We start from the raw sequence: 20,776 nt of genomic DNA, 5'->3' as shown, positions 1-20,776 counted from the left end.
GACTTATTGAATTTTTGTGTCAGTTCCAAATTAATCTCTCCCTTTTTTAAAAGGGGTACTATAAAACCTCCGTCAGAGGTGGAACTGAAGTTAATGGTAATTATTAATTTATGCGAGTGATATCACTATGTTACTATTTCTTCCATGTCTTTATCAGCATGAGATGCTACTTAAGAACATACTTAATTTTATAAAAATCCATTGACTTAAATATTTTATTTTATACAGTTATCCAACATGCATAATTATTAATGGATTAGTTTTTAAAAATGTTTAGTGTCATTCTTGATGGTATCTTCCAGAGAAGGGGTATCAAGAACAAAATAAAACTACTGAATAAATTATTTGCACAACTCCACCTTCACTTTATTAGAACTTGGTCTACTATAATGACTACAAGAAGCACAAACAAATTCAAAAGTACAGACCCTCACAGTGCTTGTCACTAGTTACATATTAATTCCAGATCTGTCTGGGAATTTTTCTAAGTTTTAAGATTAAATTTGGGATCTTCATATACTATTAACTCAGAAATATCAGCACCCAATATGGAAAAATAAAAATCTGAATTACATTAATGCACTAATTACTGAGTTAGATCCAGAGAACTGTAAATTTTCTGCCATTGGCAGGTCCCAGGGAACAGTCAGAATATCTAAGCTGAGCTGATCTAAGCCTCATTCTGTGTGTAGGGGGGAAAGGGCTACCCTGCTAGCACAGGGCAGAGGGCAGGAGCCAACAGCCATGAGCAGGACAGACATACAGCAGGGACTTGCAGTGGGCAAAACTCAAGTCAGACTGACTCACCTAGAGGAGGAAACCGTACTGTGGATTCCTTTTTCTTGTCTTCCCACTTATCTCTAGATCCTCCTTCCCTTTGCAGTACCTCCAGTTCCTCCAGCTCCAGGGCCACATCCAACTCATTTCCTCACCCTTCTCCTCTTTTGAAGCAAAAAACGTTCACGGCACTTGACTCCCCCTGTGCTCTGTTCCTCCAGTTCATTCCCCCTTTGCCCCAACTGCCTCACCAGTTTTCAGCCCAATTACTTTATCTATCTTAAATTATCTCTTCCTCCTGAAAGCATCTTGTTACTTGTTACTGTTGGGGAAATAGGCCAAAATTTGAAAATTGCCCTTTATTTTGAATTAAAAAAAAAACAACAAAACAAACTAAATTCAGTGTGAATTAGAAATTTTACAGCAGAATAAGGCACCAGAGGTAGATGAAGGGCATTCCTGATGTGGCTATAAACATGCAGTACCCTGACAAATCTATAGTTGAATAAGCATTGCAGCTTTTAGCCGAGAAACAGACAGGAAAGGCTGGCACATGGGAAATCTGCAACTGCAGAAGACAAGATGCTCAGAAGGGCTTTACCTTTAAATGAAAATTGACTTACCACAGTTTTTAGAAACAGAAGGGTGCAAATGGCAAATCCTTCTGTGATTAGACATCTCTAACTCAAGTATGCATTTTAAATGCAAAACTATATGTATTTAAGGAACATAAGTTTGGAAGGTAACTTTAATTAAAGTAACGTAACAGTTAAAAGCTATTCAATTGCAATTAAGTACATGATCATACAAGGACTCATTGGACTATGGGTGAAATACTTCACCATTCACTCCAGCTTCCAGTTACTTCTTTCCTGCTCTTTTTACTTCCTCCAGCCACCAGCGCTTCACTTCTGCAGGGTTAGCTGTTCAGCTAATCATACCTTTACTCCAATTTATGAAACAGAACTTGTTTTAAAGTTCCTGTAAATTCTGATCATGTCACAGACATGGGCTAGGGTGATAACAGACAAACACTTCAAACAGAAAATAACAGGGGCAATAACCTTCAGCATCTGAGAACTGGGGTGGGAGCAAAGGGGAGAAGGAGAAAAGCAGGTGGTGCTAGCAACATGTGTCTGTATGCAGTGTCAGAGAGTTCACGGCCAGCGGATGGCTCTATTAACCATAGACGGGAGAGGTTTCGTAAGCAAAATTATTCATTTTCAGGTAAACTATAGTCCTAAACAAAAGGCTTTTTGTCAGAAATCTATGCACAAAGAAAATACACTGCAGGCCCAGACGGCAGCCTAGAAGATGTTTCAGTTAACAGTCTCATGACTGCCACTAGAAAATTTAGCCAGAGTTGCCGTAAGCTAGAAAGTTTGAAAAATAGTGAGTATACTGCTTTTAGAAATCTACTATAGCTGTGAAATTTGAATGGAATTTTAAAGGGAAAGCAGCCATCCCAAATTTCCAAATCCTACTTCAAAGTTCATGTCCAAGGATATGAATTTCTTAAGGAAAACCTTTTCAACAAATTTACATGTGAGAAAAACCCCACAGTACGCTGGGAAAAGCAAACATCATACCACCTGTGGCACATTTGGGGCTTGGTAGTTTTGTCTGTCAAACAGTTAGGTGTATGAGCAAGAATATCTCATTGAATAAACAGCTCTTCTAAATTCAATGGGACCATTATATGAAATAAAATTAACTGGCTGAACAAGCATATCGCTTTCCAGCCTCTGGACACCAAGTCTTCCAGGTAGTAAGATGAGAAATAACAGCCTGAAATATGTTTCAAGCACATTTATCCAATACTTGAGGCAAGCTAGTTCAAAATCATTCAAAATCGCTTAAAAAAAAATATACCTACATGAAAGCAATTTTAAAAATTAATTTTATGTCTACATTCCCTTGAGTTTTAATAAACAATCACCATTTTATTCTTGCAAGTTATTAAAAATGCAAGGAATAATACAATATTCTAGCACATCATGTCATACTGTTCTTCATATCTGTATTACAGTGGTTTGGCCTTTCTATATATCTGATCAAGACTCTCAAATTACTTCAGGATACCACTGATCTTTCCAGCACTTCCAGGTTGTTCTTGGAAAGCCTAGATTTTGCTGTGTTTGATTACTGCATGGATCCTTTATGGCAGAAAAAATTTGTAATCATTTGTGGGGAGGTTTACAGAACTTCAGAAACACTACCTTGGAATAGTTTGATGAAAATAAGATATCACTTACAGATAATACAGACTTAAACATCAACTGGTCAATTTAAGTACTAATCTAACCTGGCTGGTTGCTTGTGCAGGCAGGTAGAATAATGAGTGCTGCTGCCACTAATGCAAAATGTCTTGATTCACCTTTCATTTACAGTCTGACAGAAGATACAGGACAAATCTGTACAATTAAAAAAAAAAAAAAAAAAGACAGCTGCTTTTCTTTAAGTCAGGTCTCCCTCTTTTTAGGAAAAATTTATTCTCTATCAGAGGCATGCAACCTTCTTCTTATCAAGACAGAATTTTTATTTATTTCATGAATGTTTTTGCAGAACAGAGACAGGTGCTCTTCCAGGTTCTTAAAGAACTTGTCTACTCAGGAGGTATCAGAGGACTCTTCACATGTCACATCATTTGGTCCCTTTACACAGAAGGAAAGAATCTGCACCCTGAACAAGCTGAGCTTTTTCTTCTGAGGCCTTACAACCAAGCAAGCTCACACAGAGACAGAAGATGCCCTGAACAGGTAACATGTGAAGAACCAACACACTGCTTCACAGCTAGGCACTCTCCCTCCCCTTGTTACACATTTCTGTTTTCATCATCTCAGCTTCCTGATGAGGTATAAGAGAAAGTGTTCTACACTATCAAGCTCCTGAAAAATCCTTGCCCCAGGGCATATCTAGAAGTATTAGAACCCAAATAAATTCTTGACTGTGCAGTACCAGACAGATAGACAGGATGCATTTTCCAGAATGACATGAATCTGCATAAATCACAATACACCATACTCTCCACAGCATCTAGTGACACAAGGAATTCATTACTGGGGCCATAAGAATCCAGACATAAACCTCCTTTGACCCATAATGAAAGTCTGCCTCAGCCGTAGGGCCAGAAAATTCCATCAGGCTTTTACTTTGCCCTGGCAGATGTAATTTCCTATAGTAGCGAGAGTTTAAGCCTCCTGATTTCTTAGAGGGTATCCTGAATATTTTATTTTGGCATACCTAGCTACATCATCTGGAGCCATCTGAAGGACTCCACAGTCTGCTGTGCTGTGAGAGTAGGCTCTGTACTCCCAGTGAAGTAGCAGTATTCCTCTCATTTGTCTTAAATGTTCTTTGTCCAGTGAGCCAGTATCTGAAAAATCAGCTGAATCTCCACACTTTGGGGCTAAAGGGAATCTGACAACAGCTCGCTGTTAAAAAAACAAGCGGTTACATAGCAGGCCACCCTCAAAGGCAATCCCATCAGCCTGCAGCACTGGTGATGCATCAAAGCCAGACAGTTCATTCAGTGTGGAGAGGTCAAGTCAGAATCTGACTTGCCAAGCTTTGTCAAAAAAACAACTGGGCTAAAGCTTTTGCTGTGCAACTCCTTCTTTCATCATATCCCACAGCTCTCCAAGTATCCAAACCAGTTCTCTAACAAGTACTTTTGCTTTTCAAGAGAGATCTGAAACTCAGCTGTTTTACCTGAACTTTGGAGGTACTCAACCCAAAGCTCCTCCATCCACAATCTGAACTTCCTCTCAGGATACCGAAGACAGACTGGCCCCACGATTAACAGTCTTCTGCATTTGACAACCCTGAAAACATAAGGCTAGTTGTGATACCACGGACCTCATAAGCCTTCCTGAGTTTCAATAAATTTATCAAAAAATACCTAGGCTCCATGCTGTTTAGCCATCAGGCAAATTTCATAGTCAACTTTCCCAGCATGCTTCAGACCCTTGCTGGGCCCTACTCGCCACCTGGCTAATAGGTTGCCTTGCATGGATGGAAGCAACAATAAAATTTGATCACTTGGCACACAGACCCAGAGGCGTGCATTCTTATCATAATGCCGATCCTGGGAATGTTGCCCAGGCTTCAATTTCTCTCTGACAAAAGAGACAATGAACTCTAGCTTCTGCCTGTGCCGTGGCTTGTATTAGACCTCATTTTGATAGGTGATCCTCTTCTCCCCCCCTCTAAGATTCCTGCAAAAGGTCAAGTATTTCTTCAATTTGTCTTTTACAGAGTAATTCAAACTGTGAGAAACATTTTCAGTAACCCTTTGATTTAAAAAAAAAAAAAAAAAAAGTTGTGCCACAACTTTAAAATCCCATGGACTTGGGCACTATCAAAATACTACAGAGCAAACGTGATTCCAAAACTGCACTAATGTTCTATCACATTGACTTATACCTCTGTGTGCGTGTGTAGGATTAATATCTGGTTTCTTTCGTTTTTAAATTGAACCACAGTGTGGTGGGCTGACCCTGGCTGGACTCCAGGTGCCCACCAAAGCTGCTCTATCACTCCCCTCCTTAGCTGGACAGGAGAAAATGTAACAAGAGGCTCATGGATTGAGATAAAGACAGGGAGAGATCACTCAACCAATTACCATCACAGGCAAAACAGACTTGACTTGGGGAAATTAGCTTCATTTGTTAACAATAAAACCAGAGTAGGATAATGAGAAATAAAACCTTCTTAAAATCTTAAAACACCTTCTCCACACCCCTCCCTTCTTCCCAGGCACAGCTTCACTCCTGAATTCTCCACCTCCCCCCCAGCAGAACAGGGGGACAGGGGAATGGGGGCTGGGGTCAGTTCATCACACGTTGTCTCTGCTGCTCCTTCCTCCTCAGGGGGAGGACTCCTCACTCGTCCCCTGCTCCAGCGTGGAGTCCCTCCCACGGGAGACAGTCCTCCATGAACTTCTCCAACTTCCCACAGGCTGCAGTTCTTCAGGAACTGCTCCAGCATGGGTCCCTTCCACAGGCTGCAGTCCTTCAGGCACAGACTGCTCCAGCATGGGTCCCCCACGGGGTCACAAGTCCTGCCAGAAAACCTGCTCCGTGGGCTCCTCTCTCCACAGATCCGCAGGTCCTGCCAGGAGCCTGCTCCAGTGTGGGCTTCCCACGGGGTCACAGCCTCCTTTGGGCATCCCCCTGCTCTGGCGTGGGGTCCTCCATGGGCTGCAAGTGGAGATCTGCTCCCCCGTGGACCTCCCTGGACTGCAGGGGGACAGCCTGCCTCACCATGGTCTTCCCCACGGGCTGCAGGGGAATCTCTGCTCCGGCGCCTGGAGCACCTCCTCCCCCTCCTTCTGCACTGACCTGGGGGTCTGCAGGGCTGTTTCTCTCACATGTTCTCACTCCAGCTGCAGTTTCTGTCCCACAGGAACTTTTTTCCCCTTCTTAAATATGTTATCCCCGAGGCACTACCACCGTTGCTGATGGGCTCAGCCTTGGCCAGCGGCAGGTCCATCTCGGAGCCGGCTGGCATTGGCTCTGTCAGACATGGGGGAAGCTTCCAGCAGCTTCTCACAGAAGCCACCACTGCAGCCCTCCCAGCTACCAAAATCTTGCCATGCAAACCCAATACACATAGCCATGCAGAATTATATTAAACACAGCTTGTGGGGTTGGTAACTTCTGACAAGAAACAGAGGTGACAGGAACACATAGTTGGGAATGAGAAAACTTTTCCATGGAGACTACTGCCTTCAGCCACCCACTAAGTCAGTGCCATCACCTCAACAGCTCTGAACACATGGAAACATGACAGGACCTTTAAGGCAATCAGGAGACATGTCGGACACCCCCCCCCCAAATGGTTAAAGGCCTTCACCATGAGCAGACTTCTTGGGCACGTAAGTTTTTCTACAGAAAATGATGTGGACTACACCCTAACATTCAAGAGAGTAAAATAACACTTCTGGAGGAACCAACACAACATATGCTGGAGCTCAAAAAATTACTTTTTCATTCAGATATGAGAATACAAACATGTCTAGACATTTTTGGCAGTTTAAACAGACTTCAAGTACTAAGCATCCTTACAATTAATGTTCTTCTAAAAATTGTAAATTCACTTATTAGCTCAAAAGCGTTCCTTCGCAAAAGCAAAATAAACACCTATGTCTCTGTCATAACTCCGTCTTTCACAACAGAACACTCAAAGTATGAATGCATTCCCCTATTGGATCTGACAGACAGAAAACTGTTGAAGGTCAGTCATCACGCATTTTAGTTGTCAGTGATAAGAACTATTTAAAAAGAATATGGAAACCTTAAGGTCCGGAAGTTAGTAGCTGGCACAGAGACAGAGTTAACTTTTTTTTTTCCCCTGGAGCTACAAAAATGCATATATTCTATAAAATGGCCTGTACCAAAACCAAAATCTTATTGGCATTTGAGGCACAAAAGCACAGAATTCTTGCCTTGCTCAATAAAATCTGTTTAAGTTCTGCTAAAACATATAAACCTTAAAATTTGCATTTGTTTCCACTATTGTAAAGTGAAATGAAAGAATCGGTCAACCATCATTAAATCTTAAAATTTGGCAGTGACTACAAAAGCAAGGGAAGTACATTTAGATGAAATTCATGCAGCATGCATCATATCAAGAACGTAGAGAAAAGCGCTTGTCGTTATACACTAAACCCGAAATTGATGTAATCCCTAGTGATAAAAGCACTACAATGCATACTTTATTTTCTATAACTGATTAGTCATAGTTTAATCAACACTAGAATTTTATTAAAATGTATTGCAAAGTGTTTTCCTTCTGCCTAGTTATGACTTACCAATACTGCTTTGGGAAAAACTGACTACAATAAGGATGCTCAAATAGGAAGCAGATGTGGCGGCTTAGAATGCTGCAAAAGATCTGTGCATCCTTTGGAGATTCCAGCTGTTGACAATCATCTGTATAAGGATATATAAATACATAAAGCTTGGTTCCCAGTAGGCCCATCCATACTCCCCAGAATACAACCTCATTTCTGTGAAATAGTGATAGGACATTTGGAGAATAACCAAACTCCCCAAAAAAGTCTTTAGAAGAGACAACCAAGCACAGGAGTCTTTTGCAGACAACAGCTTTTAGCTAAAGATAAAAGACATTACATCCAGTCTCCTGCTCTCTTTAAAGTCAATTAACTATACAATACTGTATAACAACAAAAAAAAGAGACATTATTCTTCTAATGCACAATGTTCCACATGGTTATCTAAAGTGATGTTCCAGCTTTCCACAATGAACTGACATTACAGAAACAACTGTAAGTCTTTGGCAGAGAAGATACAGAACTAAAAGTTTTACCATTTTTCTTAATGCAATGGTACAAAACCCCCCTTCTTATATATAAGGAAAAGTGAGACGTATGAAATTACCTTGATAGTGTTCAATGATATCTGATCAAGTGGACTGAACTTTCCTTCATCTGTTCAAAAAAACAGGGTAGTACTCTTCTTGATACAATAAGACTGATCTGTCATTCAGACAACTGTTAGTCCCATCGCCACAAAACACAAGTCATCTTTTTTTGCCGAAGAGGTTACATGTTAGAAAAATATATATATAACAACTCAAAAGTAAGCTATAATTATGGAATCAGAAGTCCTTTATTAAGAAGTTTGCACTAGGGACTTATTCCTGCATACTTGGTCCCTGAAATGTCTTCAAACATTGTTATTTCAGAAAAAAATTAATTAGGGGAATTAGAAGAAAAATCCCAAGTAATACAGCAAACTGGATATTGCTGAAGTATCCTTTTACTTATTAGGATCTCAGAAGATATGACTGTAAAAAGGATTTCCATCCTTACCAATTGCATCATGATACAGAACTCTATTTGCAAGCCTAAATTCAGGCCACCACAGCCTCAACTTCTGCTCCAGATGAGGTGAACAGGTTAGAGTAAGGCAAAGCTGCATCATGTAGAAAGTAATACACGTGGGTAGTTCAGTGTAGGGACTAAGCTGCTTAAAAATCCTCACCATTTCAGCTATTAAGTCTAACAATTATACACTCAGAACGCTAGAATGCTATACTGCCTGTAGTTCTTTGGCCGCCAAGTCACGGACCCTTTCAAATCGACCTAAGATTTCTAATGACGGATTTGAGACAAAAAAAATACTACATACAGAATTACCTGAAGGGTTCAGACAAACACAAGGCAGAAAAACTCAGCACCACGTTCTTGGACATGCTGTATAGTTATCTAAATATCTAATCTGGCCTCTCGCATTTCCTACCAATTTATATATTCAGAAGTAACAGTAAAGCATTCCAGTTCATCTGATCTCAAATTCTCTTCTCCAAATACACAGGACTACTGGTGCCCTCATCAAGGATCTGAAAGAAAACCAAGTTTTGGGTTTTTTTTAAAACCCACAATAAAAAAAAAAATTGCAGTAAATACTAGTGACAGGCTACTTACAGAGAACAACACAGATCTCTTCCAGTTAACTGCCTGGGAACAGGTTCATTTTATATAGCAAAACCACCTTCTGTAAAAGATGGACAGTATCCTGAAAAAAAGGACTTTAAAAAGAATGGCTAAATTAAATCCATAGCTTCTTCAGCCAGGGAGAGGTTTTTGTCACAAAGCTCTACAGGCACCAGAGGTGTGCTACCACCTGAGCTAAAAAGCACCCATCTGCTTAAGTCTGCTGAGAACTCCGACACACATGGTATTCTGCACGTATATACCTTTAACCACTCTGACAATGCTGACGTATGCTAACAAATTTAACTGACAGACATTTTCCTTCAGACACATTTTAATATACTAATACAGAAGTTAAAGCACCATCTGCAAGTGTTCCAAGATAGACCTGACGAGTACAAGTGATCATCCTCTGCTGCATTTGCTAAACACACGTCACTTTAGAGAGATGAGCACAAGGCTCATGGAAGAAGGGGCAAAAGGGAGAAAACAAGCATAAATTGTTTTTTAGCCAATTAAGCATACTTGGGGTGGGAGAAGACTCCTGAAATATGATCATGTATTTTTAATACATGCTTTGTAGCAAAGTACACTCCAGCCAAGAAGTTGTTTTATTCTTGGGAGGTAGAAAAAGTAGGTTAGACTTCACTGTGTTTTCCAGAGTGGCATAAGGAATAATATAAAGGCTTTTCCACCAACATTGAGCCACACCATCAGGGAAATATGTACATTTGTGATAGTGACATTGTTCAGTAACATTTTTGAAAATTTCATGTTTATTTTAGTTCTGGAAAGCTCGCCCTGCTGCAAGAAACTTAAGATACTTGACATTGTTGCTTTAATGTGACTTCTAACAAAAAAAAGGAAAGAAAAAGACAAAACAAACCCCTCTGACACTAGCAGCTTTTTCTATTTAGTGGAGGCACAAGAGCCAGCAGCTGACATTTGAATCTCATCTAACTTTAAACAGGAAATACACTTTAAAGACTTATCAATTATAGACTGATTCACCCATGACTGCAGTGGATTCTCCATTGCGAGAAGATTGCTAAAGGCATACTGGATATATTACAGTTAAATGCATTTACAGCACAATGGAGTAGGCATTTATATGGGTTTACTTTTGCCCTGAAGTCCACAAACAGAGAACAATCTCAAGTAAAATTCCTCAAGCCTGAAAACACCACACACACCTCTGCTCAAACTAACCAAGCAGAGCTCCCCAGGTACAGGACCCACTTTGAATTTAGCAGAGACAAAGTTCCATTGCACGGAGCATGAACCATCACAGAGAGATCTTTTATCTTTCCAGCACTGTCCCATTTGTTGCTAATTAACGATACTTAAACTTTAAAAAAACTCCAAACAAACTGAGTTTGAAAAAAGATGAAAGTAGAGCTATTTCAGATGTATACATTATTATACCCTGTAATGTATATCTTTTAACAAAAAGCTAAAATAAATTTTACAGAGACACTTTAAATTATTAATTACCCTAAGTAATTGCTGCTCCATTATTATTTTCTGGGATATTCAAGAGAAAGGAAAACAGAGCATCTTTGCATGTTCACTTAACTTAGGTATTTCATCTCCTAACCAAGTAAGTAAATAAAATTCTTATTTTAACCAAGGAAAAATGCAAAAAGGAGTTCAAATATACAGGTAACCTCTGTGCCTCTCTACACTGAGAATCATCTGGATTCTATTAAACTGTCAATAAAAGAACCAGCAAAATGTTTAACATTAGCATAGCCTATAAAGAAGCTACCAAAGTTCTATATGAACGCCAGCTGATTTAACACTTCAGATGCATGACATCTATTTTATAAAATTATACAGGCAAAACTGCAGCTAAATATTTTAACCTACTATCCTAGCCTATAGAGCAGCTGCCTCCTCCTCCTAAGCAACTTATGAAACTGTTTATAAAACAGCAATCAATACTGTGAAATTTAGGGGGAGGCAACAAAGACTTCCATATAAGGTTGTCAGATTATCTTATCTCATACGTTTCTGTGTTTTAATCTTCTGTAACACAGAATACAGACTATACTTAGCACTACTCAAAGATTCAGAGAAAAGGGCCCAACTGCAGATGAATATGTCTTGGGCTCTAAAGAAATTCAGCCTCATCGAGGCGTACGCTCAAGTGACAAACTTGCATATGACTTACAAACCTCACTAACAGGAGCGTTCCTTGGAATACTTTCATACTTTAAATAGATAACAACAATGCAACTGAAGCGTCAGTCTTCAGGTAGGCCTTTTCAGCGTAACATCATTCCCACCAAACTAGAAAGCCATTGAATTTCCTTACTCCTTGCAGAAACAAATTTCAGCCCAGTAATGACTTATTGGAACTTCAGCATTCCCTGTTTGACAAGAATGCAAGAGACTTGCGAGTACTGATAGATTTCAACACTGGATAGTTTTCTACAGCATTCACTGAAAATAGAAAAGAATCCCAGTTCAGGGTAGCAGCTTCTTTATTCAGGTGAAGAAAGGTGAAACGCTATCCAAGAGAAAATTGAAAGTTAACAACAGAAAAAAGTAAGTTTTTCCTGAAGTGTTTTATAAAGGATTGGTTATTTACATTTTGCCTCACTTTTTACAGCAAGGTACATCAATTAAAACTCCCATATATATGCCATATAATTAAACAAGATTATAAAAGGAAGAGATATATACACACTATCATGACTACTTTTGCTTGTTCAAATCTGAAATGCAATTGTTGGGACAAACAATTGCGGGAAAAATGTACAGGTTATGTATTTAAAATTTGTAAGATTACATGTCTTACAAAGCCAAGAAAGAACAAGTTCAATATTACAATGTTTTTAAAATACAAAAGAACATTAAGAAATGTTATTTATGTAGCCCCTTCCTTATAGAAACAACACAGAATGTTAGGAAGGATGAAACAATCTTCCACCTTTTTATAAGTAGCTTTGAAAAATCACTAAAATTGACACAGAATTACATAGCCATGCAGCAGCAGGCTCCATTTATAGGAGTATCTTTCACATTGCCCCATAGAAGTACACAGCTTTCCTAACTATCAGTCCTACCAACTCAACCCAGGGTCAAAAAATGGGTTACTTTCTTGGGATTGCATGAACTGTGGAAGATTCTGCAAAAGATAGTATATATCCCAGATATGTCCCTGCATTTACTGCAAGTGATTTATCGAAGTATACACGACTGCAAGTCAGGAAACAGCTTTCAAGCACACAAGGAAGATTAGAAAGTCTGACTTGGTTCTGCTGGCTCTAGAAGAGTCACAAGATAAAACAAAAGTTACTGAAGTGAGCAGAAATAAATTAATATGTTTAAACAGAAGTTCTGCTGAATAAAAGCAGTACTCTTGCACATTCCTTCTCACATTAGTATATTCTCAAAACTAAAATAGAACAAATATTTGAGTATATTTAAACAAAACCACACAACAACTCAATAACAAGCTTACAGCTCTTTATATTTAAAAAGAAAACAGAACTTGAAAGATCTAAGCAATGCAACTAAATCTTGATCAAAGAAGCATGCAATCATATTCTGGCAGTCACTAGAGCAGATGCCTGCCACTAGTGTAATATAAGCATCTCCATAACCTAACTCATCTTTATTTAGAAAGAAAAAGAGTATCTGGGGTAGGAACAACAGAAAAAAAAAGTTTGAAGTTGCAGGAAACCCAAGAAAAGGTGAGCTCAAGATGTGGTAATACATATTGCTTGTGCATGTATGTCTGGAAGTCAGGTGAGACCCAGAAATTGTGAAGTTCATTAAAATACAGGATGTCTGTCTCTAATAAACTAGAAAGTTATATGTTAATTCAGTGATCTGATTAAATGAGTTTTAGACTGTCAAACCACCAAAAGCCCATGTAGATCAGACTACATGGGTCTTGGCCTTTCCTAAAATCGGAGAAGGGAGTGGGGAACATAAGAAGGAAACAATGATGACGTGGGACACAGATATGCATGACCCAAAACAAAAACTCCTAATAGCGTCCTTGACTAGGACTGCTAACTCTTGCCAAGGCTTGCAAAGGCATAAAACAGCCTCAGGTTATTTTGTGTTTCCTGACCCAACTTGGGAGGGAGAGGGGGCAACCCCCCAATACATATTCTTCAAGGTACAGCTCAAAAAGCTTAAAGATTCAAGCATTCAAGAATTCTTCTGATGAATGAAGAGCTTGTGAGCTTTCCGTGTTTACATGCTCGCTCAGGGAAAAGGTTTATCTCTTTGTCAACAGAACCTAATGCATTGCAATTTGTACAATGACAGTATCAGTTCTTCTGTGCACAGTCCAGCAAACTGGTTTGGGGGAGGTGGGGTCTTCTTGGCTGGTTGTGTGTGGGGTGTTTTCTTTTGTTAAATAACCCGAGACCTGCTCGTAGTTCCTCCTTGTTAAAAGCAGCAAAATATTTCTAAGTTATCTCAAGGGGAACATTCTTAGATACTGAAAAAATAGCAGCAGTTTGGATATGTAATTCTTACCACACTACTTGTAACTTGATCCTAGAATTGACAAACTGAAAAGGAGATTCAGAACCCTACCACCTGCTGCCGGGGACGGAAAAAAAGAAGAGAAAAAAAGACCCCATGTCATTTGAAAACTGCATGATCAAGACGCTCTTAAAGATACAGAGTATTTTACATCAAATACAGGAAAAACAGTAGCAGGATGAAGCGATATATACCCTTCTGTTCGAGTTGATAGATGAGACTTTCAAAAGTATATCAATAGGAGGAAGAAGAACAAGATTTTACCCTCCATCAGCTTCAAAGGTCAAAACCAAAAGTTTATCAGCAATGTATATAGAAAGGCATCTTAAATAACTGAAAATATTTATACTTTGAATGGGATGAAGAGGAAGGAGACTGTTTAGGATAATGAAAGAGGTAAGAAAACAATGTGGAGAGCAAATAGCTTTGTTTTAGCTACTGCTCCTCTCCAGAGAGAAGCTAGAATACTCCAGAATTCAACCTAGCTGTACAGTGAGGGAAGTACTCACCCCAAAGCTCCTCAGCCCTGCCATGCTGCTTCAGGTGCACTGACTCTACAGAGCAGCATCTGAAAAAGCAAATTATCTACTGCACATCTAGTAATGACAAACCACTTTTTCCATTATTGCACAGTAATAGTACATTATTTTTCTACAGGTCTTTCAGCACCTGCATTATTTTTAAAAATATTTTTCTACATTTTTTTAAAAAATAGTAATTTTAGGTTTTTACAATTCTTACACTCTTTAGTTAACTGCTCTTTCTTTCATGTGGTTGTAAATGAAGTTTTCACAGCATAAGCTCTAACTTTGTATCTCAAGTTGGATGGATTTTGACCAGCTACAAGGGCTTCTTTTTGCTTAAAACCATGACAGGATGCAGCATTGAACAGAAAAACCCATTTAATACTTTAGACTGTCCTGATGTTTTTAGGACAAATAATCGTGTGAAACAGCAATTATATGGCACCACCAGGATACGCAGCTACAACTGAAAAGCAGATAAAGAGCTTTCCAAGCCACTGTCAGCAACAGTGAATTGTTTATGGAGAATCTAGGAACTACTGAATTCATGATTTCTGCTACCACAGTACCAAGAAACACCACACAACAATTATAATGGGAAGTTGCCTATAATCTGGTCTTATCTTTATTACATTTATTTTATTTTCTTTATTTTATCCTCCTTAAAAAGGCTTCCTCTGATGCTATTCAGTTTATGTGCTACTAAAACATAATCAACTTTTTATATGAGAAAGTATTCAAATACAGTTATTACAAAGAATGTATCAGCGGAGGAAAAATTTTCACTTCTTTCATTAGCTAATCTTCTGCAGGAGCACCTCTACTTTCTGACAGTAATAATATTTAAATTGATCATTCGAATTTAAATGATACATACACACAAAAAAACCCCCAAAACCAAAAGACAAGGAAGAAAGCCCCAAATTCCAAAGAATTCCAAGGAAATAGACTGGTTTTTAAAGCCCAAGGAAAACACAACAAAACAAAAAAAATCCAACCTAATGAAAAAATAGTTGTATTTGCCTGACAGTTTCTTGAGTTTTCTTTGATAAAACTACAGCCATATTTGAGAAAGCTTTCCAGTTCACAGATCCATTCTATTTCTTATTGATGTTGCAATAAATTTTAATTAAAAACAAAAACAAAGAGGAAAACATCAAATGCACAGTTCTAAATGAAAGCCAAGAAAGGTACTAAATGCTTGTATTTCCACCTTCTAATGATGTTTGGGGGAAAAAAACAGGCCATAGAAAAGAAGTAACGCTTGCACAATTGCTATCAATGCACAATGTAAACAAATAAAGGAACATGGGGACAAACTTTTTAGCAGGGCCTGTTGCAATAGGACAAGGGGTAATGATTTTAAACTAGAAGAGGGTAGATTCAGACTAGATATAAGGAAGAAATTTTTTACGATGAGGGTGGTGAAACACTGGAACAGGTTGCCCAGAGAGGTGGTAGGTGCCCCATCCCTGGAAACATTCAGGGTCAGGTTGGACGGGGCTCTGAGCGACCTGATCTAGTTGAAGATGTCCCTGCTCCTTGCAGGGGGGTTGGACTAGATGAGCTTTGGAGGTCCCTGTCAACCCAAACTGTTCTATGATTCTATGAATATTCTGGTTTCAGGCTTACAAGTAAACATGACTTGCAAGCTAACACTGGTCCTTTGAAATTATCTTCATACGTTTATATATGTGCAGTAAAGAAACTGTCATTTTCAAACAGTCAAAACTGAAAGAAGTAGTAACAAGAGGACAGGCTAAGAGATCTTACTTAATGCCAGTACACAGTTGATATTTGGAAAATATACAAAGAACAGGTAAAAAAGATTTTTGCCTTTAGTATTTGGGAAATTTTTTCTAGTTTAGTAACCTGCCTTAAGGTTTCTGGTCCTCCACCAAGTTCCAACGTGGTTTAACAATTTGATTTAAAAATTTAAAACAAAAAGCATTCTGTTGAGTGGAGTGATAACATTCACATCAGATAACATAGCCAAGAAAAATCCAACTGGAAAAAGAATGTAATGATTTACTTGTGCAAGACTTGCAGATAGCCAGAACACCAATTCAAAACCTGTCAGACTTTATTATATATTATTACAGAAACAATACCATAGTCCTTTCTTGAGTTTGAAAACCCAATGTGCATCAACTTATGCTGAAAACAATTTGCTGTCAGTTTTAGATTATGTCTATATAAAAATCACTGCTTACAGGCCAACAGTTCAACCTATAGCCATTTCATATCCTACCTCACAAAAGGAAGGAAGAAAACTACTTCTAGTTCACTTCGAAGTAAACTCCCCTCTTCTAAGTCCTACAATAAGATTTTAACATTTGCAGAAAAATCATGGGACTCACAAGTACGTTAAGAGTTACTCCTTTGCTGGCAAATTGTTTCTCATGTTCGTGAACCACTGCCAAATCTAACACTGACAGAAGAAACACTTCAGAACTTCAACATTTTTTAAAGTCTTTCCATTGTTTCAAATATGCTCTTAGAAACAAACAACATTTAACATCCTTCTTATTATGTTATCTTTCCCAGGTCACAAACACCCATAATTTAAAAAAAATGTACGTAGTAACTGCTGTAGCACAAGATGCATTCAGTTACTTTGCCAATACAAATGCTAAGTTTTAAAATAAAATTCGAGCCCAAATCTATTTAGACAACTAAGTGGTCAGACAAAAAAAAAAAAAAAACCCAAACAAAAAAAAACCCCAAACCCAACAAAAACGCTAGGCATCCACCCAATAGCTCCCACTGACAAAATATTCAGATTGAGATTTTCAGATAGCCTGTAGCACTAAGCCATTTGGCAGCTCTCCTGCCTCAGTTTTCTGTATAAAGATGGACTTAAATCAGGGAATAGAACACTACCACAAATGGGGGATAAACAGAAAGGATAGTCCACATAGTTCTTCATGCCCCAACCTAGACCTTTAGAAAGTTAGAATGCAGGCCATCAGAAATAAACAAACCTTAACTACAAGTAACTAATTTTAGAAGTGAATTGAAAAAAAAAAATTCTGTGAAGTGTCCTTTTAAAGAAATATCTACTAGAAAAGCCCACCAATCTGACCCTAAAAAAGGGGCCATCACTCAGTGCCACATCTATTAGCTGAGTTCTTCCCTCAACTGTGAGACAAAAGGAAGATGGTGGTACACTTGCAAACTATACACTGAAGTTCCAGTTTTCATTTTAACCCCTGGTACACAATACAAATCAAATTTAACCACTGCAGCCAGATAAACTAACATGACTAGTGTTGAACCAGGTCAAGTAATTTTTACCTCCGTACTCCATTCACTAACTCAGTTGAGTAAAATTATGCCAATTAAAAAGGACCAACCAAGCAACCCATTAGACTGGGTTAGAAATCAGATGAGAGACAAACTGTCAGAGCTCCGGAGGAAGACAAGGTGACCACTTCACATGAATAGGCAACCCCACATATACAAGCTGATGTCAGATAGAACCCTAACAACTCACAGAGGTTGGAAGAGACCTCTAGAAGTCACTTAGTCGAACCTGCTGCCCAACACAAAGCCACATTCAAAGTTAGGTTAAGTTGCTCAGGACTTCGTCCAGTAATATCTTGAACACATCCAAGAGTGGCAGTTCTACAGCCTCTTTCAGCAACATGCCCCAGTACCTCACCATTCTTTTTTTTTAATCCAGTAAGAAATTACCTTGCTGTAACTTGTAACCACTAATTTATCATCCTTTCAACATACGCTCCTGGGAAGACTCTAGCTCCACCTTCTCTAAAACCCATCGGGTAGGTGAAGACAACAAACAGATCATTTCTCAGCCTTCTGCAGGCTGAGGAAACACACCTGGTGTTTAGCAGCCCCTCTGCTGCAGGCCACACAATCATCAGTCTCTTTTGCACTGGGGGACCCAGACCTGGAAGACCAAGCCTGCAGCCTGCTGGCTATGATTTCTGTTCTAATTCAGCAGGACAGCGAGCCAAAACCAAAAGGTTTAGTCTTAATCCCAGTATTCTCCCTGCAGTTGCAGACCAGAGCTAGTACCCCATGTAACCAAAGGATGAGGTTCCTCAAATAACTGATGTGATGGTTTTGGCGTTGGGATTTTTTGTTTGGTTTTGTTTTTCAATAGGTTGGATTTCTGACAGATCAGGACAATGAAATGACTTAACCTGGTCACCACAATTGCTACATGGAATATAACAAAAGAAGTGAAAGGCGCAGAACCACCCATTATCTCACTGCCCTATCAGATAGGTGAACAAATAACTGAGGGAGTTTTACAGCAAAAGTTACACTAAGAAACACACAGCATATCCTCCACTTACAAGGTTGTTAGCTCAAATACCATGTTGTTTTAGTGCCAAAATAATTTTGTTGCTTGCCATGGCAGATTAAGGGAAGTGTTTTTATGAAGATCTATGCAAACATTTTGCAAGGTAAGCATGCGTGGGCAGAAGCAATGTAATTCAGATATGTTCGCTGCTAACTTAACAGCGTGACTGCAGCAGCTACATTCTATTTCAACTAAGGCAGAAGTTGGGTGTTGGTGATAACAATTTTACCCAGAGCTCTGCATCTATTCATCTACCCTGGATCTCCGCGCAGGAGCTTCACCATCACAGTCAGACTGCTTGAAGTTTCTGAACTGGCACAAGTACCCAAGTGAAATACATATGTGCATTTATAGTTATTTTCTCACTTCTAAGCATTATACACACTGAAATCTCAGTTTGAAAATAATGAAACTCTGAACTGCACTGAAACCCGTTATAGATGTACACATTGGAACAAAACCAAAAAGGTGGGTTTTTTTTAATATCAGTTACCTTTATATATTCTCAACAGCAGCTGCATCCACTGCATACTGCTTTTGGGGATTAAACGTATTTTTTTAACCAATACTACATACATTTTGAAATATAGCATGGGACACAGTAAGTTGAGAAAACAGAAAAAATTGGCTAAAGAGCACATGAGGTGATCAAGTCATTTATTTTTACTATATATAGTCTTATCAAGAAAATGAGATACAGCATCCATTTTCATTTTTGTTCTTAAGGTCTAATTTTATTGACCTTAGGGTAAACCCAATCTTCCCCAAAAGTTTATGTTCAGATGTTAAACTTGTGGGGTGGACAGTAGCCAATTGAGACTAGACTTCTCATGTTCAGGCTGAGGAGAAGAAAAATTCCCCAACCTGTACCAGAGACACTTCTGCTGGGAGAGGTAAAAGACACAAAAGACTCCCTGCAGTGAAACAGAAAGAATCAGTTTGATCCCTTTGGTTTGGGGGAACTCAGGGATGAAGCAGCAGCAACTCTCAGAAAGAATTTTCATCAGAACAAGATACTCTCTGCCTATGCTTCATTCTAACTGAAACAGCCGCAGAATTTTGACATAGGACTCCCCATTTCAGTGGGTGATTGCTTTTATTTGTGGGAGGAGGGAGGTGAATAAAAAGAATTCCTTTGACAAGAGAGCTGCATTGCTAACCACAACCAGGATCATTTTACCTCTTTTGCTACAAAGAGGTTACATGCCATGAAGAAAAATCCCATGATCTAACAGCTTCATATTATTTTACAAATAGTACAACTCCAACCGGTGGCTAGAGAAGATATTTTTGCAGTTGATTTCCTTTGTACATTTCACAGCACTTGGTTACAGTATTCACCATTTAGGCTCCAATAAATGTGGTATCCCATGCCCTTGCTGAGCCTTCCCATGAACAAAGCTGTACTTAACTCTTGAAGGAAATGTAGAGTCATTATTTATCTCATTTTTGTGATATTGTACTGAAGGTAGAGGAAAAAAAAAACTCTACAGTTATGGACACCTGACTGGCAGAATGATTTACAACCTGAATTAAGGGGTGGGGGAACACACCAAAAACCACAACACAACATGGTCAGAGTTTCAAATTAAGACTGCCTCCTTAGTTTCTTTTACCCGAAAATATTTATGCAGCCTCAGAGAAGTACACAAGGCATGTTGATGACCCTACAGGAAGAGTAGATACAAGCTGACGTCGCTGTATCTTTGCAGTGTAACAACTACAATAAATACTCCACAGAGCATTCTGTTCGGAAGTCAACTTGAAATGTTAAATACAAACACGTTTCTATTATAAAAAGCCTTAATAATATTCTCCTGCACTTTTTTTTTTTAATGGCGAAAGCTTTAAAAGGCGTGCACTAAGTACACAACCATTGTTCTGCCAAGGAACAACTTGAGTACTACTGCAGTGCAAACATTAAGGGGAAGTTACACGATCTTACTTCAAATTGCTTTTTTGTACCCATGGGAAGAGAAGGGAAAACAAGCGAAATGCAGAAACCTACATCTCCATGGAAAAAGTAAATATTTACCTAGAATTTACATAATAGTGTAAATATAGGTAGCTACTTGAAAAACGAGAAGGCAATGAATGCATCGGAGAATTAACTTTCTAGCTCTCAAAGAAGTATTTTAAGCACAATAATCTCTTTCCAGAAAGTCCTTATAA

The 20,776-nt window shown here is 38.8% G+C and overlaps 1 protein-coding gene across 4 annotated transcripts in view; it reads right to left on the bottom strand.

Moving 5' to 3' along the window:
* The window catches only part of BMPR1A (bone morphogenetic protein receptor type 1A), a 79,835-nt gene that overhangs the window by 42,893 nt on the left and 16,166 nt on the right, over positions 1 to 20,776 (bottom strand). The window contains exon 2 of one of the 4 annotated variants that reach the window (XM_069796104.1): positions 4,489 to 4,601. The exons of 2 other annotated variants lie outside the window; for them this stretch is intronic. The gene's annotated coding sequence lies outside the window, so the exon portion shown is untranslated. Of the gene's footprint in view, positions 1 to 4,488; positions 4,602 to 7,591; positions 7,611 to 20,776 lie in introns of those variants that run through there. One more of the 4 variants, XM_069796105.1, reaches the window with a different exon arrangement.

Source organism: Haliaeetus albicilla, chromosome 11 (genome assembly GCF_947461875.1).
Source record: "Haliaeetus albicilla chromosome 11, bHalAlb1.1, whole genome shotgun sequence".
Classification (NCBI taxonomy): domain Eukaryota; kingdom Metazoa; phylum Chordata; class Aves; order Accipitriformes; family Accipitridae; genus Haliaeetus; species Haliaeetus albicilla.
The sequence above is the reverse complement of the archived record's forward strand: the minus strand, read 5'-3'. Positions and strand labels throughout refer to the sequence as shown.